Source organism: Ahaetulla prasina, chromosome 1, assembly GCF_028640845.1.
Source record: "Ahaetulla prasina isolate Xishuangbanna chromosome 1, ASM2864084v1, whole genome shotgun sequence".
NCBI classification, from domain to species: domain Eukaryota; kingdom Metazoa; phylum Chordata; class Lepidosauria; order Squamata; family Colubridae; genus Ahaetulla; species Ahaetulla prasina.
The window spans coordinates 358710602-358731888 of NC_080539.1; the positions used below are offsets into that span (position 1 = coordinate 358710602).

General features: G+C 43.0%; 1 long non-coding RNA gene across 1 annotated transcript; it reads left to right on the forward strand.

Moving 5' to 3' along the window:
* Positions 1 to 10169: 10169 nt before the first annotated feature.
* On the forward strand, positions 10170 to 15553 carry LOC131192488 (uncharacterized). The gene is made up of 3 exons (XR_009153742.1): positions 10170 to 10256; positions 13502 to 13599; positions 15366 to 15553. It is a non-coding gene; the product is annotated as an uncharacterized LOC131192488 (long non-coding RNA).
* Positions 15554 to 21287: the final 5734 nt, after the last annotated feature.

Sequence of the window (21287 nt, forward strand, 5' to 3'; positions counted from 1 at the left end):
GCCACTGATCATATGCAGAGTGCATAAAATAGGTAAAATGGGCAGGCAAAGTTCAACCTCCGAGCTGTAGCATCTCTTTGGCATGCGGGTGATCTCAGGTTCATCGGTTAGTTTCTGCAATTAACATATTCTCGGCCAAGTTTGGAAGAGCTGCTGCCAAGCAAAATAAATAATATTAAGCTAGATGGAGCAGTGATATGCAAAAAACAGTGTTGGAGTTCAATCTCTGATAAAATTGGCAGAAGCTTCCCTCTTCCAGACAGATTGTGAAGCTATTTCTGGTGGGTTGGTTGTACGGTTGGATGGTTGAATGGCTGGATGGATTTTAACATATGGTTGGTGACTCGACAGCATTCAAAGACTTCACTTGCTGAAGTAAAATTTATCTCTCTCACACACAAACATTCATACATGGATCTGTTGCCTATATCTTTATGATCTGGCAAAGAGGGAGTGGAATAAAAGCCTGGTTAGATAGCTATTCTGACTGATCCACCATGATGGATTTTCCTATCTTCTTTGGCAGGAGGTGGTTTAACCCTAAAAGGTGATGGCCATAACTATTTCGACACATCTTACCAATCACAGTTCACTGGCGAATGGGCACCTCCAATCAAGTCCTGCAATGAGGTAAATGTGTCTTGGGTTACTTGGCCTCTGACCTGCATTTCCTAGCTACCAATTTAGGCTTAGCTAAGGGAAGGGATGTACAAAGTATTCATTCTCACATCAGGAGGAGGAGGAGAAAATGCAACTATATTATTTATTTATTTATTTATTTATTTATTTATTGTTTCAATTTCTATACCGCCCTTCTCCCAAAGGACTCAGGGCGGTTTACAGCCAAAGTAAAGACAGTTAGTACAATTTTTAGGACCAGTTTAAAAGGAAAATTTAGAGTTGGTTGAAGAACTTAAAACCAATAAAACCCCTTATTAAAACCCCACTAGGCCAGTCCTGCACGGTGAAACAAAAATGTTTTCAGCTCGCGTCGAAAGGTCCAAAGATCAGGGAGTTGACCGATACCTGGTGGTAACTTGTTCCAGAGGGTTGGTGATAAATTAGACAAATTAGACAAATGTGCTCCATGAATAGTCAAACAAGGAACATAGCCAACAAAAAGATGAGGCAAAGGTGGTCTCATTATGTAGTAGAGGGAAGTGGAATTAGCTCAGGGGTGAAATCCAGCAGGTTCTGACAGAGTTCGGGGAACTGGCAAATACCACCTCCGGCTGGCCCCAGGAGTGGGGTGGGAATGGAGATTTTGCAGTATCCTTCCCCTGCCACACCCACCAAGCCACACCATGCCCACCAAGCCATGCCCACAGAATGGGTAATAAAAAAAATTAGATTTCACCATTGAATTAGTTGTAACAGATCCTGAGAAATATAGATGAACAAGCTGGCCTGTACAAAGGAGGTAGGGGTGTGAGACTTCCATTAAACCAGAATTGGATGAGATTGCATTTTTAATATCAAAAAATTAATGACAAAATTTTTTAACTGAGCACTGGTAGAAAATCAACAGGAGCTGAAAATGTTCTGGATTAACTGTTCCTAAGCAAAGATGGAGGAACATTTTTGATCCCCCACCTGTGGATATAATACAACTAGATCTTTACAAAACCTCATAGAACCCAGAATTAATCTAAGAAAGATGAAGAAATGCCCAGCCCTCGATGACAGATGAGAAATGACCGCAACACTCTGTTATCAGGATAGATTAAAACTTGGAGGACTTTTTAATTTAGAAATGAGGGGGGACATGACAGAGAGCTAGAAAAGTATGCATGGGGTAGATATTGTGGATAGGGACATGGTTTTCTCCCTGTATCACTATATTGAGTTGCTTGGATAGCGAGATAGGTGGAATACAAATTTAATAATAAACAAATAAATAAATAAGAACATTGGCAGCAAAAAGCTCTTGACTACACAGCATAAATTAAAGTATGGAATTTATTGTGGTCAACCATTATCACTATTTTAAGAAGGAACATACATTCATAAAAAACCAGGACTATCACTGACTCCTGGTCTTCACAGTTATATTTGACAGTTGAGGAGATGCATTAAAAGGAAAAATTTAATGTTTCAGCTTTTCTGGCCTATAGTGAGGGAAAAAACCAGGAAATTCTCCCAGAAACGATGGTTCGGTAGCTATTTTAACAGTAGCAGCAGCAGAAGAAGAATAAGGAAAGTCCCACCACTTCAAAGATATATTTTTTCCTGACAGTCAAACACATCAATTTAATCCATTGGCTATAATATATAGCTATTATACTACCATACATAGATGCTAACACTATATATATTCGAAAACCTCCACAGCTGGCATGCAAAATCCAAGATACTGTTATTCACAGGGAGACCATTTCTACCCATGGAGATACAAGTCAGCTAACATGGCTAATAGCTACTGGTGAATATTTAGTGGACCATCTAATTGAGCATTCCTCTTCTGACATTGATTAACTGAATATTTATAGGGAAATGTAGAAGCAGTAATCCAGCATTAATCAGAGGTAGACTGTTTCTAAGATGAGAAATATCACTCACATCACAGTCATCGGTAGAGTCATTCCACACAATTGTGCCTACCATTTTAAAAGCACCTTCTGCTTAATGGCGCCACAATACAAGATGGAAAGACATTACTTGCAGCATTGGGTTACTTCACGCATTTTCCTATTTCAGAACGTGGTATCTATAGTTATGGGTGACCCTCGACACGTCCAGGCAGTGAGTGAGCAGAAGCGTGCCTATACTGTCCAGGAACCTGAAGGTCAACGGTAAACAATGTAACACTTGCCTCAGAAAGGGATGGCTGGAATTGTTCTGTTTCCCTCCCCCAACACTCCCAAGAAAGAGTCCGTCAAAGGCCTTTTCTTCTTCTTTATTTACATAGATAAATGTCCTGGCCACGTCTACCCACGGGCCTGCCAAGTTTCTGGAGATAACGAGGAAATTATAGATAAGGCCAGAATTACTCACGAATATATTCTTCCCTCCATTGATACAGTTTGCCCATGCAAATTCATTGCTTTGTCCAAGACAAAAAACCAGGAAGTCCCGCCTCCTATTTATAGTCTCTGCAGATGTCACTGCATGACCATCATTCCTTGGCTTTATCCCAACGCTGTTTCTGCTGCGCGCACCGGTCACGTCTGCGCAGTCTTGCATCACTCCAAAACTGTTCTTGGGGCCAAATCAGAAGAAGGCTCGAGAGAATCAGGCCTTGCCGGCCCCTCCTCCTCCCTTTGAGTGGGTGCCAGGGAGGGAGAGGGCCCAAAAGAAGCAGGGCTTGCCAGGTCTTCTCCCTCACTTTCTGAATCATCCGAGTCCAGGAGTCCGGGTCCAGGAACCTGGGTCACAACAGGAATGGAGAAGGCTATAGTCTCTTGTGTGTCATGCTAATATAATGAATCTCAAACCTCCTAGAGTTACAAACTCCTTTCCACATTCAGCAATCTTCTAAGAAACATACCTGGATGTCCGTTGATTATTCTCATGATTTTGTTTCAATTGCTTAAAATGTTTACAAGTAGTCGTTGACCTATGACTACAATTGAGCGCAAAATTTCTGTTGCTACTTGAGACAGATGTTAAATGAGTTTTGCCCCATTTTTTCTTTACTATTTTGGCCACATTTGTTAAATGAATCACAGCAATTGTTAGGTTAGTAACACAGTTGTTAAATGAATCTGGCTTCCACATTGTCTTTGCGTGTCAGATGGTCATAAAAGTTGGTCACATGACACCCCCGGGACACTGCAACTGTAATAAATATGATTCAGTTGCCAAGCACCTGAAATTTGATCAGGTGACCATGGGGATGCTGCAATGGTCATAAGTCTGAAAAATGGCCATAAGTCACTTTTTTCAGTTTGTTATAACTTTGAACTGTCACTAAACAAACTGCTGTAAGTCAAGGACTATCTGTATAGTTTAACTTTCTAATACTAGGCTTCCAAGATGACACTGCAATAAGGTTTATCAGTGTGATTCTCAAGGATATTATGACCTTTTTAATGCTGCTACCTGTAACCTGTCCTCTTTGGTTTTAAAAAAGTTCATTTGAAAAATTAGAAAGTAAAATTATTTTTGACTCAAGCTTGATTACTGGGGATTTACATGGATATAATGAATCAGTTTTCTTAAACAGCATGATTTACAATATCATTGCCTTTTTTCTGAGGTGTGTGTTGTGGGGTGCATATATCAATATCTGGCCTAAAGTCTAAAATCTATCCATTTTAGCATATAGCCTTTCCCAAATATTTACTGTAGCCTGGCTACTGTAGTCTCCTAGCTTAGGCAAGGTCAGCTTGCCACCTACTGGTAATTGAATCATCATTATCACAGCATCATAATTATCAACATAATCATAATCATCTGTTTTATAGAGCCTAACATCTCCTGAGATTTGGCCTTTTTAAATTTATACAATTAAAAGACTTTGCCTTGCATTGGGACTGTATTATATAAAATTCCCTGTCAACAAAGTTAACTGGAACTGTTCTTAATTCGTTAAAGCCTGTTTTATATTTAACAAAGTCTGGTTTTCTAATTAGTTCCTTTTGGAAAATAATGTATAGTATATATTTGGAGAATGCTATTGAAGTTATGAAAGTTGGCTGTGGATCATAAGGAAGGCTGAGTGCCAAAGAATTTGAGAAGACTCATGCGAGTCCCTTGGACTGCAAGGCGATCAATCTGGCCAGTCCTAGAGGAGATCAACCCTGACTGCTCTTTAGAAGGCCAGATCCTGAAGATGAAACTCAAATACTTTGGCCACCTAATGAGAAGGAAGGACTCACTAGAGAAGAGACTAATGCTGGGAAAAATTGAGGGCAAAAGAAGAAAGGGACGACAGAGAATGAGGTGGCTGGATGGAGTCACTGAAGCAGTAGGTGTGAGTTTAAATGGACTCTGGGAGATGGTAGAGGACAGGAAGGCCTGGAAGAACGTGATCCATGGAGTTACGATGGGTCAGACATGACTTCGTGACTAACAACAACAACAATTGAAGTTATAGTTGAACTAATTTGTACTGTATGTGTACATTTTGTCATTGTGTCATTATGATAGATTGAGGGAGGACAGTTTTGTGTAGAAAGATTCATCCGTTATTTTAGTATTTCTCAACCGTGGCAACTTTAAGATGTGGGGACTTCAGATCCCAGAATTCCTCAGCCAACAGTAACATCTTAAAGTTGCCAAGGTGGAGAAACACTGCCCTATTCAATACTTAATAGCCATTTGTTACACTCCAGCTTTGTGTAAGCTTTGTCTATCTTGTGATTTGATGACTGCACTCTTTTTATGATTTCAATTTTTGTGTAACATCTTGAATTTTCTTTGATTTGCAGCCTTAAAAATCTAATAAGGTATTAAGTTCATTATTTTTAATCACTAGTAATTCAAATTTTCTCCAACAGCTATGACCCCCATATTGCCTCAGCGATGGTGCACCATTCAAACATTCAACCTGGAGATGGGCAGCACAGGTTTTCTACTATCATGTCTGAGTCATACTTATGGCAGCAACCTGGTATGGTGAATGGGAGGGAACCAAGATTACAACAACTCAGGCAGTGTCTCCAACTCTGTTAAATATGCAATTTGGTTAACCCTGCACAGTGTATATATTAGAGATCTAAATTTAGCAGAACCCCTGTAATAGGATAAGTGAAATATAGATAGTCCTCAACTTATGGCCACAAGTGAGCCCAAAATTTCTGTCGCTAAGCAACAGACAGTTGTTAAGTGAGCGGCCTTTGTTAAGTGAATCATTGCAGTTTTTAAGTTAGTAGTTTAGTTTAGTTTAGTTTATTTAGATTTTTATACCGCCCTTCTCCCGAAGGACTCAGGGCGGTTCACAGCCAAAATGAAAACAATAATAATATTCATAATAAAAACAATTATTAAAAATCTTATTACATATCAGGCCAAATTAAAACTATTTAAAACCATAAAACCCCAAATAATTTACAACAAAATATTAAAAACTGCTAAAAATTTCTATGCCAGTCCTGAACGAATAAATAGGTAGGTCTTCAACTCGCGGCAAAAGGTCCGAAGGTCGGGAAGTTGACGGAGTCCTGGGGGAAGTTCATTCCAGAGTTGTTAAGTGAATTTGGCTTAATTTTCTTGTCAGAAGGTTGCAAATGGTGATCATGTGACCACAAGACAGTGCACCCGTCATAAATATGAGTCATTTGTCAAACGTCCAAACTTTGATGATGTGACCCTAGAGATGTTGCAATGGTTGTAAATGTGAAAACAGTCATAAGTCACTTTTTTCAACGCTGTTATAACTTTGAATAGTCACTAAATGAGCTGTTGTAAGTCGAGAACTACCTGTAATACCGAACAGCACAATGTATCATTACACACAAAGAGAGACAAAGTATGTGTGTGTATGTTCATACATATGGGTGGGTGGATGGATGCCATAGATAGATATTGAATGTGAAGCATAATCTTTGCCCAGCTGGTAATGAACGTTAAAAGAACATGTCTGACATTTGAAGGAAAAGGAACATTAGATGTAATTGAAATCATACGTAAGACATTCTCTGCATCTGGATGAAGCTCATGAAAATTCATGCTTTTTAGTAAACTTTGTACAAGTAGTCCTTGACTTATGATCACAATTGGGACCAGAACTTCTATTGCTAAGTGAGGCAGTCGTTGTGAATGATTTGCTGCGGTCATCCAGCAAATCATGCAGTTGTTACATGAACCCAGTTTCCTCCACTGACCTTTCTTATCGGAAACCATCTGGGATAACGTGACCCTGGGAGGCTGCCACGATAATAACTACATGCTGGTTGCCAAGTGCCTGAATTTGATCATGTAAGGACACTGTGATGGTTGTTAAGTGCAATAATCAGTCCTAACTTTTTTCAGCACTTTCATAATTTTGAATGGTTGATAAATGAGTAAATGTAATCACCTGTAAGTTTTTTTTAAAAAAGTGCTACTAGATTCTTGTACTGTGTTTCCCTGAAAATAAGACCAGGTCTTATATATTAATTTTTGCTCCAAAACACGCATTAGGGCTTATTTTTTGGTTAGGTCTTATTTTCAGGGAAATACAGTACTAAATGTGTCTATCTGGCTGACAATCTTAACTGGGGCTTATTTTTGGGGTACAGCTTATATTACGAGCATCCTGATAAATCATGCTAGAGGTTATTTTCCGGTTGAGTCTTATTTTTGGGAAAACAGGGTAGATTTCTTAATATACACATAAGGATAGAAATATCTTACTTCTGCTTAAAGGGCGCCTTGAAAAGAAGGAAGAACAAGAGAGAAAGGAAGACAGAAAGTTCCTTTTTCTTTTTAAACACAGAGACTCATTTCACTAAGATGAGATCATTTCACTCATTTCACCAAGATGAGATGGGAACTTTACCAAAATCTCTCTGTCATCACTTGTGCCAGTTGTCAAAACAGGTTCATAAGGTCAAAGAGTTGATTCCATAAAGGAGAATATTGGTAGCTCAGGTTTGAAATGAGGGGTCCTTGGTACTCTCTGAGTTTGCTTGTTTTCCTGCAGACCTTTCATTACCCTAACTAGGTTAACATCATCAGTGCTAGTAACTAGCACTGTTGATGTTATCTAGTTTAGATAATGAAACTATCTAACTGAGCGATGTGCCTCAGGCTGTAAGACAGTCTGTTATTAAAACACAGCTGCTTGCAATTACTGCAGGCTCGAGTCCCACCAGGCCCAAGGTTGACTCAGCCTTCCATCCTTTATAAGGTAGGTAAAATGAGGACTCAGATTGTTGGGGGGGCAATAAGTTGACTTTGTATATAAATATACAAATAGGATGAGACTATTGCCTTACACAATGTAAGCCGCCCTGAGTCTTCGGAGAAGGGCGGGATATAAATGTAAATAAAAAATAATAAAAAAATTTTTACAGTGGTATCTCAGTACTCATCATTACTTTTTTCTGGGAGGCACGATGAATACCAAAAATGATGGGTACCAAACAATTGGAATAATGTAATGAGTTACAAAGCAGCCAACACAGACATGTTTTGAGTACCAAACAAGCAATGAGTCCTGGGACAAAATTGTTCCGTCTAAATGCGTTGAGCACCAAATCAGATACGTATCAAAGCAGTTGAGTACCAAGGTACCACCATACAAGAAAACAACCAATCTTAGAGAGCACCAGGGATCCCTCAACTGATTCCATTTTCAACAGCACATTTTTTTCAATGTGCAAAAGATTGCCTTAAGGGCAAAAGAGAGGAATTCACTCTCTCCATGCTCAGAGATATATTCTTAATTCAAAACTACTAGAGGAAGATGGGGAACTTCTAGTCATAGTATGAATCCAACCTTGGAGGCCTCCTCCTCTTCCCTTGATCTGCAAAGGCCTTGACAAATCTCCTGAATGATTGTACCTGGAGCCAAGCTGAGTTTTCGTATGAAGAAAGGAGCTATTCCCCTAAAAGATGTACGTTTCTTTCTGCTCCACTGCTTATTATTTCCATGGCTCCTTGTGCATTAGAAATGGACTGCTGGAGCCATGCTTCCCTGATCAATTTTCCCATCTCCCTACTTTGTTCGTGATATTACTTTGGCTTTTTTAAAAAATCTGGGCACTTAGAGGAAATAGGCGAGAGATGGTTGTGAAGGAAATACAGATAGTCCTCGACTTATGACCACAACTAGACCAGAATTCCCATTGCTAAGTAAAGCGGTTAAATGAGTTGCACCCAATTTTGCAACCTTTTTTTTTTTGCCACACATGTTGAACAAATCACTGCAGTCGTTAAGTGAATCATGCAGTCGTTAAGCAAACCCGGCTTCCCCCATTGACTTTGCTTATTAGAAGCCAGCGGGGAAGATCGCAAATGGTGATCACTTGACCCCAAATGGCAAATAGCTGCAACGGTGGGTCATACGTGCCAAGTGTCTGGATTTTGATCGTATGACTGTAAGAATAATGCTTAATAACTGGGGCTCTATTGTGGTCATACATCGAGGACAACCTGTATTATATTTTTCATTCACATACAGTAAAAGTGTGGGCATGAATGGGGTCAGGGGAGTCTGTGGAAAGGCCAAAACATCAGGAAAGTGGCCACAACGTGTGATCAAAATCCTGCAGGTAAAATAACTTGACTTTTTGACTCCCCCTCTCTATGCACTCACCTGAGTGAGGTATGGGATGAGTGTATCTGAAAGATGTGTGTGGAAGAGGTGAGATGGGGATGAACAGAATTTGGATCCTGGCCTGCTCACCATTTACATTTTTTACTCCTTGGGCACTAAAAATCTGATTAAGTCTCCATCTATTCTCTGTCTTTGTGGTTTTTCCAGGCGCACCATCCTATTCTAACTCCAAAAAGAATGAGTCGTTTGTCCTCCTAGGAGATCACAATGAGCAGAGAAAACGCACCGGTATGACCAATAACCAATTTTACTACAAAGAGGTAATATCCAGCTCTTCTTCTCATTGCTAAGAACTTTACCTAGAGTCTAACTTAGTCTAGCTGTGGACTTCAACAATGTGTGGATTTCAACTCCCAGAATTCCCCAGCCAGTTATGATGATATGTGGACTTCAACTCCCAGAATTCCCCAGCCAGCCATGATGATATGTGGACTTCAACTCCCAGAATTCCCCAGCCAGCCATGCTGTCTGAGGAATTCTAGGAATTGAAGTCCACACATTTTCAAATTGCCCAGGCTGAAAAACACACTGCTCTAGCTATTTCCTATTTTTATTTTATAATTTTATAATTTATTTTATAATTACATATTTCTAGGCTATTTCCTATCCCCAGCTGCTGTCAAGGAAAAGAGATGTATAAGTTAAGAGCCTAAAGAAAGTCATCTGGGTCAGACTTAAAAGCTATCTAAACAGTAAATCATATAGCAATGAAATCCACATTTTTACTATGACATCTGCAAAGTTAAGGAAACAAAGAGAAGAAAATAGTTTTCTTAATGTGCTTTTAAATTCAGGATTATTGAATGAAGCTGAATGGGGAAAGATTTAGATACATAAAAGTATTCATGTCTTCTCTCTACTCAGCCAAACACTAAGGACTTTGTGACCCAGCCACCGACTCAGCCACTAACAAAGCTGTGCTTGGGAGATAAAAAGTTGCCGTTGTTTGAAAGTATCCATCATTCTGACTATCAGCCACCTCCTGAAATACACAAATTGGATTCCAAAAACAAAACTTCAACTGAGAGCCACATTTTCTTCAACTATGAAGGTACAATCCTATTTATTTCAGGTGGGATCATGAGCTAAGTCTTACAGGGTTCTCATTCACACACCGGTAGTCCTCGACTTACAACCTGTCAACCCTGAAGCTGACCTGACCAAAGCCATACTGGAGCTTCAGTGCTACCACGCTGGAGTTGAGGGATAGGGAGGGGGGATTAAGATAGAGGAGTTTGTGTAGCCCAAGGGTGTCAAATTGGATTTCTTTGAGGGCCAGATCAGCATTGTAGTTCTCCGCGGGCCAGCTGAGGGGGGTGGGGAGATGGGATGGACGCCTCCTACAACACTTTGCCGGCCAAAACGGGGCACCACAGGCCTGTCCTTTGCAATTTCCAGGCCAGCCCTGCAGGCCAGATTTAAGCACCCCACGGACCAGATCCGGGCCTCAGACCTTGAGTTTGACACCGGTGGTGTAGCCAAAACAAAATACTTTCTCTTGAGAACCAAGGTCATTCCCACACATGGACCGTGGAAGGAGAAATGAGGTCACCAGATGACCAGACAGCATCTTGATTGGGGTTATGGGAAAATTTTTGCTTTTAATTAGGTGAAAACCATGGGAACACATACTGGTTTTTACCAGATATGTGCCCATATGATATTTCCAATAAAGCTATTCCTTGAGGAATCTCCCTTCCTCCGAGTTTTGCTTGCTATGGATCTATTACTTGGAACCCTGACATTAAACTGACTCTAAAGATTACCATGATTTTCACCTAGTTAAAAGAGAAAGTTTGATTAGTGGCAGAAGTTAAACAGCAAAAAAAAGTGACTTATGATCATTTTTCACAATTCCGACCCTTGCAGCATCCCTCTGGCCATGTGATCAAAATTCTGATGCTTGACAACTGGTTCATATTATAATGGTTGCAGTGTTCTAGGGACATGTGCAGGGTGGATTCTACTTACCATTACTACCGGTTCGCATCGTGCCCGTGCGCACGTGTTCGGTTTGCTCGCACGCGTGTGTGCTCTTCTGTGCATGTGCAGATTGCTTTTGATGATGTTTGGGTCAGTGGGCTTAGCATCCCGCCGGTTTTACTACCTGTTCTATAGAACCGGTCCGAACCGGGGGCAACCCACTCCTGGACATGTGATCACCTTTTGCAACCTTCTGACAAGCAAAGACAATGGGGAAGCTAGATTCACTTAGCAATTGTGTTGCTAACTTATCAGCTGAAGTGATTCACTTAACAGTTGTGGCAAGAAAGGTCATAAAATGGGAGAAAACAGCTGTCTTGCTTAGCAACACAAATTTGGGACTCAGTTGTAGTTGTAAGTGGAGGACTACCTGTATACAGTACATAGAAATCGCCAGCAAAGAAATTGGTTGCCAGACTTCCCTTTGAAAAAATGAGATGGCACCACATCTAGTTCTACAGTTATGAAATGATGACATTGCAAAGTTGTCTTCAAGTACTTGACGGGTTGCCATAGAGAAGAGGAAACTGACTTATTTTCCAAAACACCAGAGGGCAGGAGAAGAAATCAGTGTGGAAGCTTGTTAAAGAAAGATCTACGGTAACTTAGAAATAAGGAGATATTTTCTGACCATGAGAACAATTAAACAATGGAATAGCTTGACTGGGATGGTATAAGGTCTCCTACCTTGAACAGTGGATTGGACTAGAAGACCTCTAAGGTCCCTTCCAGCCTTATAATTATATGTTCTAAAGCAATGATGGCTAACCTTTTTGTTGTCACTTGCCAAAAACCTGCGCGGGCGAAAGCACGCGCCTGCACCTATAATGCATTGTGCGTATGCTCCGTGTGCCCCACCCCCATGCATGTGCATGCGACCCCCTACGTGCTCCCCACGCATGTGTGTGTGACCCTGTGCATGACCCCCTGTGCTCCTCCACCCTCCTGCGCATGCGCCCTGCCCCCCCCTCCCATTTTTGCCTTTCAGGTTGGTGCAGGAGGCTTTCCAGGCCCAAAATGGAGTGAGGCCCCAAAATGCAATGAAAGCACCCCCATACATGCTCCCTACCCCCCACGCATGGGCGCACGCATCCCCCGCATGCGGCCCCCCCGCACATGCGTGGCAGACACCTGCAGACCAGCTGGCCGGCAGGAGGTGCACACACATGTGCGGTGGACCTGGGCTGGGACGATGTCTGGCATGCCCGGAGAGAAGGCTCTGCATACCACCTGTGGCACGGATGCCATAGGTTCGTCATCATGGTTCTAAAGTATCTCCTGTATCATGATATCCACCTTTACCAGCACTCTGCACTCCAACTTCAGGAACCCTGCCAAAAGAATGTTTATTAGATAGAATAAAACTGCAGTGATTCACTTATTGTTTTAGTCACAATAAAACTATATTGTTCATTCTTACCTCTGACAAAAGGTGCCATTGGAGATATCATACTGAAATAAACAGATAATACAATGGCACCTATATATTGCTTCATAGTGCTTTTACAGCCCTCTCTAAGCAGTTTACAGAATCAGCATATTGCCCCGAACAAACTGCATCCTCATTTTACTGACCTCAGAAGGATGGAAGGCTGAGTCAACCTGGAGCCGGTGAGACTCAAACTGCCGAACTGCTGGCATCCGGCAGTCAGCAGAAGTAGCCTGCAGTATTACTTTCTAACCACTGCACCACCACGGCTCATAATCCTATGAGAAACAAATGTTTTTGTGGGGGGGGGGAAGGAAAAAATTAACATTTCCATATGAAAGAGATAAAGGTGATGTTTATCATGAAATCATGCTAATGACCTAGATAATGACCTTATGTATAGTTGTGGTTTGGAATTATTGTAGGAGAAGAATTCATGAGATTCCCCCAATTGGAAAAATAACCAGTAAGTATGCTTACATAATGCATTTAATCAGGTCAGTTACAAACGTAGTGACTGCATTCATTCAACAGATTAAGTTCAGCTATTTTTAACCTGTATTTTTTGTGGCTTCATGTGTTCCTTAGTTGCTTGGGCAATGAACCGTAAGTCAATTTATGTATGTGAAGATGACAGTTTGTTCTGAGCGGAGATAATTTTCACCCCTTTTTTGTTGCATTCTAGATGCATCTTGGCATAACTCTTATATAATCTTGGTGACTTTTTGTAGGAGGGAAAGCAATGTTTGATTCTTAAATATTCTGTTTTCTAAGAGACTAGACAGCCACTTCTCTGGAATGGCATAGGGTCTTCGGCTTGAGCAGGGGGTTGGACTAGAAGACCTCCAAGGCCCCTTCCAACTGTTACTCTGTTTTTCATTAAGGGCCTGGAGTGTCCACCTTCGGCACCACTACAACTCAAGATATGCTTGTTCCTCACCAAGGGAGGAAGTATCAGCTAACAGAAGAAGAACTGCAAAAGGTTAGGAAGGTTCTTATTGTCTTGAATGCCCTACAGAAGCATGTGATATCTCTCCCACATACTTTGGCATTGTCAGCTGGGCCACATCAGATGAAAAAAGCACCCTTTCTCATTGATACTGTACTTCCTTTTTCCTCTTCCTGGTGAAAAAAGATAAAGTCTCTTCCAAAACACACATTAGATCTGATGATTCCACCTACACATCAGTGTAGGTTTTTTTGGGCAATATTATAGAAGGGTTTTGTTTTTAAATTCCTAGTCTATTCTACTGTTTTGAATTCTTGTAAGACCTCTATCCAAATATTAATCAGGTTGGATGCTGCCTAGTTTTTTGAGACCAACCAGAGTTGACTAACTACTCATGTGATAGCAACTACTGGTCCCATCTACAGCAGGAGGTCTCCAAACTTGGCAAGATTTGTGGACTTCATCTCCCAAAATTCCTCAGCCAGCCATTGAAGAATTCTGGGAGTTGAAATCTACAAGTCTTAAAAGTTCCTGAGTTTGCAGATCCCTCTTCTACAGGATACAGGGCCTCTTGTGGCTCAGACTGTTAAGACAGTCTGTTATTAACACAGCTGCTTGCAATTACTGCAGGTTCTAGTCCCACCAGGCCCAAGGTTGACTCAGCCTTCCATCCTTTATAAGGTAGGTAAAATGAGGACCCAGATTGTTGGGGGGCAATAAGTTGACTTTGTATATAAATATACAAATATGATGAAGACTATTGCTAACATAGTGTAAGCCGCCCTGAGTCTTCAGAGAAGGGCAGGATATAAATGTAAATTAAAAATAATAATAATAATAGATCTCCTAAAGACCGTCTTTAGTAGCATCCTTTTCCCCTCTCCATCTTTTCAACTTGTATCTCAGTCTCCAAATTCAAAACTAGCCAGCTCTTCTTTCTCTTCTTCCCTTCCCATCTCTTGCTAGCTCTATTGGATATTTCAGACAGCGTGACCAGGAGCTCATTTTTAAGCAAGAATTCCTATTGAAGAAATATTAATTGGATTTTAACCTAGGCCCAAGCTACCCAAAGAACAATCTCCTTTCCTATTAACCAACTTGAGGGGAGGGTATTTTAATTTTCCCCTCCTCTGTGATCTATTGGACCTTCTATGCCAGTAATGGTGAACCTTTTAAACGCCAAGTGCCCAAACTGCACCCGCACGTGCATACCCAAACTGAAAGGTGCACGCAAACATGCAAATGGGCGCATGTTTGTGAACATGCGCGAACGCATGCATGGATATGTGTACATGTGCGCATGTACAGACATGCACATGTGCGGACATGCATGAACAACTGGTCGGCGGGAGATGGGGCACCCCAACACCAGCAGCATGGCAAGAGGCAAGATCTTTTTCTTTCCTGAGCTCCTGTTTCATCATTTGCAGGGAAACAGAAGCTCACGAAAGAAACATCACAGAGATCTGACCCGGGGTGATGGCGCACGTGCCAGCAGAGAGGGCTCTATGTGCCACCTCTGGCATGCGTGCCATAGGTTCACCATCATGGCTCTATCCTGTGTTTGCTATTTGGATGTCTTCTCAGTTCAAGAGGCTGGTTCACTTGCTAGCTTTCTAATTTTATTTTTTTTATATTTTATTTAGAAAAGTTATATGGCTGCCCACTCACACTTATTGACTCTGGGTGGCTTGCAAAAAAATTGGACTCAGTTATGCAAATATCAGAAGGAGAGCAGGATTTGAATGACCAATGACAATAAAACCACATTGTAAAAGATTTATTCTTTGCCTTTCCAGATTAAATATTCCCATTTGGTCCATCCATGGAAGGGGAAACGTTGGTTTAGCACCGAACAGAGAGATGCCTACACAAACAAGTACAGTGGACCAATCACACTTGCGACGGCAGACTTCCAAGGGAGCAGTGTTCCTCTTGGCACGATGGTCAAGTATCAACCCAGAAAGAAGCTTGGTTCTTGAAAAACGTCTCTGTAACTGAGATGTTTGAATAAATAAATCAGATGCCTGTTGGTTGACTATTGAAAACTATCCATGTGGTGTGGAGGCCATCAAGGTCTTCCCTCCTTCAGTCCCATCTATCTTCACAATCTTGGCTTCGTGGTAGAATTAGTGTCACAGATTGTTGATGTCCTAAATTAATATATGTGATTCTCATCCAACTTTAAGTCATTTCTAGCGCTCTCCTTTCTGCCAATGGTCACAGTGTTTCTCAACCTTGGCAGCTTGAAGATGGGTGGATTTCAGCTTTCAGAATTCCCTAGCCAGCAATGCTGGCTGAAGAATTCTGAGAGGTAAAGTCCACCCTCTTGGCCACTTTGCCAAGATTGAGAAACACTGCCTCTAGCACAGGGATCTCCAACCTTGGTCCCTTTAAGACTTGTGGACTTCAACTCCCAGAGTCCCTCAGCCAGCAAAGCTTTGAGGGACCAAGCCAGCAAAGTCTTAAAAGGACCAAAGTTGGAGACCCCTGCTCTAGCATATATATATATATACATATAGCTAAACCACAGCAGAAACATCTGTGTTTTGAAGACAACATTGTTGGCTTAATTACTAATGAGAATTTTTATTTTTTTTAAAAAGTTTTAATGTCTTCAGAATTTCTGAGATTTTCTTTTCTTTTCTTTATTTAAAACATTTATGCAGCTTCCCATCTTTATAACAGCTGTGGGTGGCTCCCAATGAAAAATTAAAAGATATGTAAAGTCATATTAAAGCTCTAAAACTCAACCGACAAAAACATGAAAACTAACAAAAGCCTGGCACCAAATCCGTTCTAAAGTGTGACGATCTATTTTTCTCCCAATGCTTGAGGGAAAAGACTGGTCTTCAAAGCTTTATGGAAGGCTAAAAAGGTGGAGGCCAACAACTTCAGAGGAAAGAGTGATCTATAAGGCAAGGACTGCCACAGAAAAGGCCCACTTCTTAGTGGGCATCAGATGGCAATATTTGGAGGAAGGAGCCAGGAGCATGCCTACCCTATCTGACTTGGTAGGACAGGTGGATGTCCTTAGAGAAAGGTGGTCCTGCAGATAGCCAGTTGGCAATTCTTCATCAACACCAAAGTTCTTTCCCTGGATGTCCCAAAGGTGTTTTCAAAAAGGCAACTGCACTTTCTTGATTTTTCTTAAAGACGTTTCAGTTCTTATCTATGAAACCTTGTTGAACTGTAGAAGCTTCTGGGATGAGAAGTGAAACATCTTCAAGAAAAACCAAGAAAGTTAAGTTGCCTTTTGGAAAGCACTTTGCAGTGGTGAAATCCAATTTTTTTTTACTACCGGTTCTGTGGACGTGGTGTGGCTTGGTGGGTGTGGCAGGGGAAGGATATTGCAAAATCTCCATTCCCACCCCACTCTGAGGCCAACCAGAGGGGCATTTGCTGGTTCTCCGAACTACTCATAATTTCTGCTATGGGTTTCCCAAAACCTGTTAGAACCTGCTGAATTTCACCCCTGCAGCTTTGGAACAACCATGATCTGGATCAGGGGTCTCCAACCTTGGCAACTTTAAGCTTGGAGGATTTCAACTCCCAGAATTCCCCGGACAGCTTTGCTATCTGGGGAATTCTGGGAAGTGAAGTCCTTCAGGCTTAAAATTGCCAAGGTTGGAGACCCCTGATCTAGATGACTGAGAACCTCCATAGAAATTTTTCCCTGGATATTGTGCTCATTGTCTCAATACCATAGAAAAGGTATGCACGAATGTCCTCGTAGGTGCAAAATTGGCAGCCAGAGTAGCATTTTGTCTTATATCAGCAATCAGAACAATAATATTATCTTTTTTCCTCACCATTTCCCTTAATATTAATACCATATGACCTGCTGAACAAAGTAATTAATATTGCATACTTTCTCATTTGCTTTACACATTTTTTTATTCAGCAAAAAAATGCAATTTCACGGGTTGCATGCTTTGTATTATCTTATAGTTGATTAGCTAAGTGGAACGACTTGCTAATAAGTGGAACGACTTGCCTTCAGAAGTTGTGAATGCTCCAACACTGGAAATTTTTAAGAAAATGTTGGATAACCATCTGACTGAGATGGTGTAGGGTTTCCTGCCTGGGCAGGGGGTTGGACTAGAAGGCCTCCAAGGTCCCTTCCAACTCTGTTGTTATGTTATGTTATGTTAGGACTTTCTGTCCTCTACCATCCTCTGAAGTCCATTTAAACTCATGCCTACTGCTTCAGTGACTCCATCCAGCCACCTCGTTCTCTGTCGTCCCATTCTTCTTTTTGTCTTTTGTCAGCTACACTCTTTTTCTCATCCATAGTCCTGGTATGATGCATTTGTCTGAAATTAGTGGGGATACAGAATAACAGAGTTGGAAGGTATCCTAGAGGTCTTCTAGTCCAACCTCTGATCAATAACCCTCTCAACAAATTGGCTGCAGGGACTTGGCAACTTTGCTACCAAATGAGATCCAGTCCCATTTATCTAGTAATCTATCTAATTTTGTATTGTCTACTTGGATTACATAAATTCTCCAGAAGGATTCTGGTAGCTTTTTTCACTAACCAAGTTTATTCAGAGGTTTCATGAGCTGTAGCTGCCTCCAGAGCCTGGATCTTTGGCTGATGTTATGTAATGCCCGGTCCGTGGCTAATAAAGCTCCCCTGATTTGTGACCTTATTCAGGGGGAGTCCGCGGACTTTATGGGCATTACGGAGACCTGGTTGGGCCCGGAGGGGGGGGTGCCCCTTGTTGAGTTGTGCCCTCCAGGTTTCCGAGCATTTCATCAGCCGAGGGCCCAAGGTAGGGGTGGGGGGGTGGCGGTTGTTATTAAGGAAGATCTAGAGCCGAGGGAGGCCACTGTTCCTCAGATTGCCGGCTGTGAATCCCTCTATGTGAGGTGGGGCCATAGGAATCAGTTGGGCTTGTTGATCGCGTACCTGGCTCCTTGCTGCGTGACCACAGCCCTGCCCGAGCTGTTGGAGGTACTGGCTGCTGTGGCGGTTGAGACCCCCAGACTTATAGTCATGGGGGATTTCAACTTGCCATCAGTTGGCTTGTCATCGACGGCAGCTCGGGAGTTCCAGGCTTCCATGACGGCCTTGGACCTGATTCGAGTAAATGATGGCCCTACGCACATGGGGGGAGGCATGCTGGATCTGATTTATATCTCTGGACAGTGGTTAAATGATCTGGTATTAGATGATTTAGTAACAGAACCAATGTCATGGTCGGCTCATTTTCCTTCGCCTAGACTTCCGAACCGCCATTTCCCACCGGAGGGAGACGGAACCTATACGGTGGTCCCGACCCAGGCGCCTGATGGACCCTGAGAGGTTCCAGACGGAGCTTGGGCCATTCCCTGAGGATCTGGCCCACGGCACGACTGAGGAACTGGTCGTGGCCTGGGAGCGGGCCGGGGCCCTGGACCGTGTCGCGCCTTTGCGGCCTCTGACCCGGCGTAGATCTCGTCCGGCCCCTTGGTTCTCCGAGGGGCTGAGGGAGATGAAACGCCGGAGAAGACGCCTAGAGAGCACCTGGAGGTCCAGTCGCCCGGTTGATCGGACACTAGTTAGGACCTATTCTAGGACCTACCTAGTGGCAATGAGGGAAGCGAGGCGCCCACGCCCACCCTCATTGCGCCGGCAGATAACCGCCCGGCCGCCCTGTTTGGGTGACCCGCCTTCCTACATCAGGAGGTGCGGATGACCTTTGCAGGACGAGCCGAGGAGTTTAGTGGTTATCTATACGATAAAATCGCTCAGCTGAGGGACGGTCTGGACCGAATTTGGGATGATCCAAGCGAGGGAGAGGAGGCACGTCTTGTTGAGCACATTTGGGATGAGTTTGACCCTGTGGCTCCCGAGGACGTGGACAGGTTGTTGGGGGGGCTTCACGGCACGACATGTTTACTGGCACCGTGCCCTTCCTGGCTGGTACTGGCCACTCAGGCGGTGACACGAGGCTGGCTCCAGAGGATTATCAACGCTTCTTTGTTGGACGGGGTTTTCCCTGCCGCCTTGAAAGAGGCGGTGGTGAGACCCCCCCTTAAGAAGCCCTCCCTGGACCCAGCTATTTTGGGTAATTATCGCCCAGCCTCCAACCTTCGCTTTGTTGCGAAGGTTGTAGAGAGTGCCGTGGCGCGACAGCTGCCCCAACACCTGGATGAAGATGTCTATCTAGACCTGCTCCAGTCCGCTTCCGACCCGGATACAGCACGGAGACAGCTTTGGTCGCATTGGTGGATGATCTCTGGAGGGCCAGGGACAGGGATATTCCTCTGCCCTGGTCCTATTAGACCTCTCAGCGCGCTCGATACCATCGATCATGGTATCCTGCTGCGCCGGTTGGGGGATTGGGAGTGGGAGGCACCGATATCGGTGGTTCTCCTCCTATCTCTCCGACCGGTCGCAGACGGTGTTGACAGGGGGGCAGAGGTCGACCGCGAGGGGCCTCACTTGTGGGGTCCCACAGGGGTCGATTCTCTCGCCCCTGCTGTTCAACATCTACATGAAGCCGCTGGGTGAGATCATCAGTGGTTTCGGGGTGAGATACCAGCAGTACGCTGATGACACCCAGCTGTACTTTTCCACCCCGGACCACCCCAATGAAGTTGTTGAAGTGCTGTCCCGGTGTTTGGAAGCTGTACGGGTCTGGATGGGGAGAAACAGGCTCAAGCTTAATCCCTCCAAGACGGAGTGGCTGTGGATGCCGGCACCGATTCAGTCAGCTGCAGCCGCAGCTGGCTGTTGGAGGCGAGTTACTGGCCCCAAAGGATAGGGTGCGCAACTTGGGTGTCCTCCTGGATGATCGGCTGTCGCTTGAAGATCATTTGACGGCCGCTCCAGGAGGGCCTTCCACCAGGTTCGCCTGGTTCGCAGTTGCGCCTTTCTTGATTTTTCTTAAAGACGTTTCAGTTCTTATCTATGAAACCTTGTTGAACTGTAGAAGCTTCTGGGATGAGAAGTGAAACATCTTCAAGAAAAACCAAGAAAGTTAAGTTGCCTTTTGGAAAGCACCTTTGTAGTGGTGAAATCCAATTTTTTTTACTACCGGTTCTGTGGGCGTGGCTTGGTGGACGTGGTGTGGCTTGGTGGGTGTGGCAGGGGAAGGATATTGCAAAATCTCCATTCCCACCCCACTCTGAGGCCAACCAGAGGGGCATTTGCTGGTTCTCCGAACTACTCATAATTTCTGCTATGGGTTTCCCAAAACCTGTTAGAACCTGCTGAATTTCACCCCTGCAGCTTTGGAACAACCATGATCTGGATCAGGGGTCTCCAACCTTGGCAACTTTAAGCTTGGAGGATTTCAACTCCCAGAATTCCCCGGACAGCTTTGCTATCTGGGGAATTCTGGGAAGTGAAGTCCTTCAGGCTTAAAATTGCCAAGGTTGGAGACCCCTGATCTAGATGACTGAGAACCTCCATAGAAATTTTTCCCTGGATATTGTGCTCATTGTCTCAATACCATAGAAAAGGTATGCACGAATGTCCTCGTAGGTGCAAAATTGGCAGCCAGAGTAGCATTTTGTCTTATATCAGCAATCAGAACAATAATATTATCTTTTTTCCTCACCATTTCCCTTAATATTAATACCATATGACCTGCTGAACAAAGTAATTAATATTGCATACTTTCTCATTTGCTTTACACATTTTTTTATTCAGCAAAAAAATGCAATTTCACGGGTTGCATGCTTTGTATTATCTTATAGTTGATTAGCTAAGTGGAACGACTTGCTAA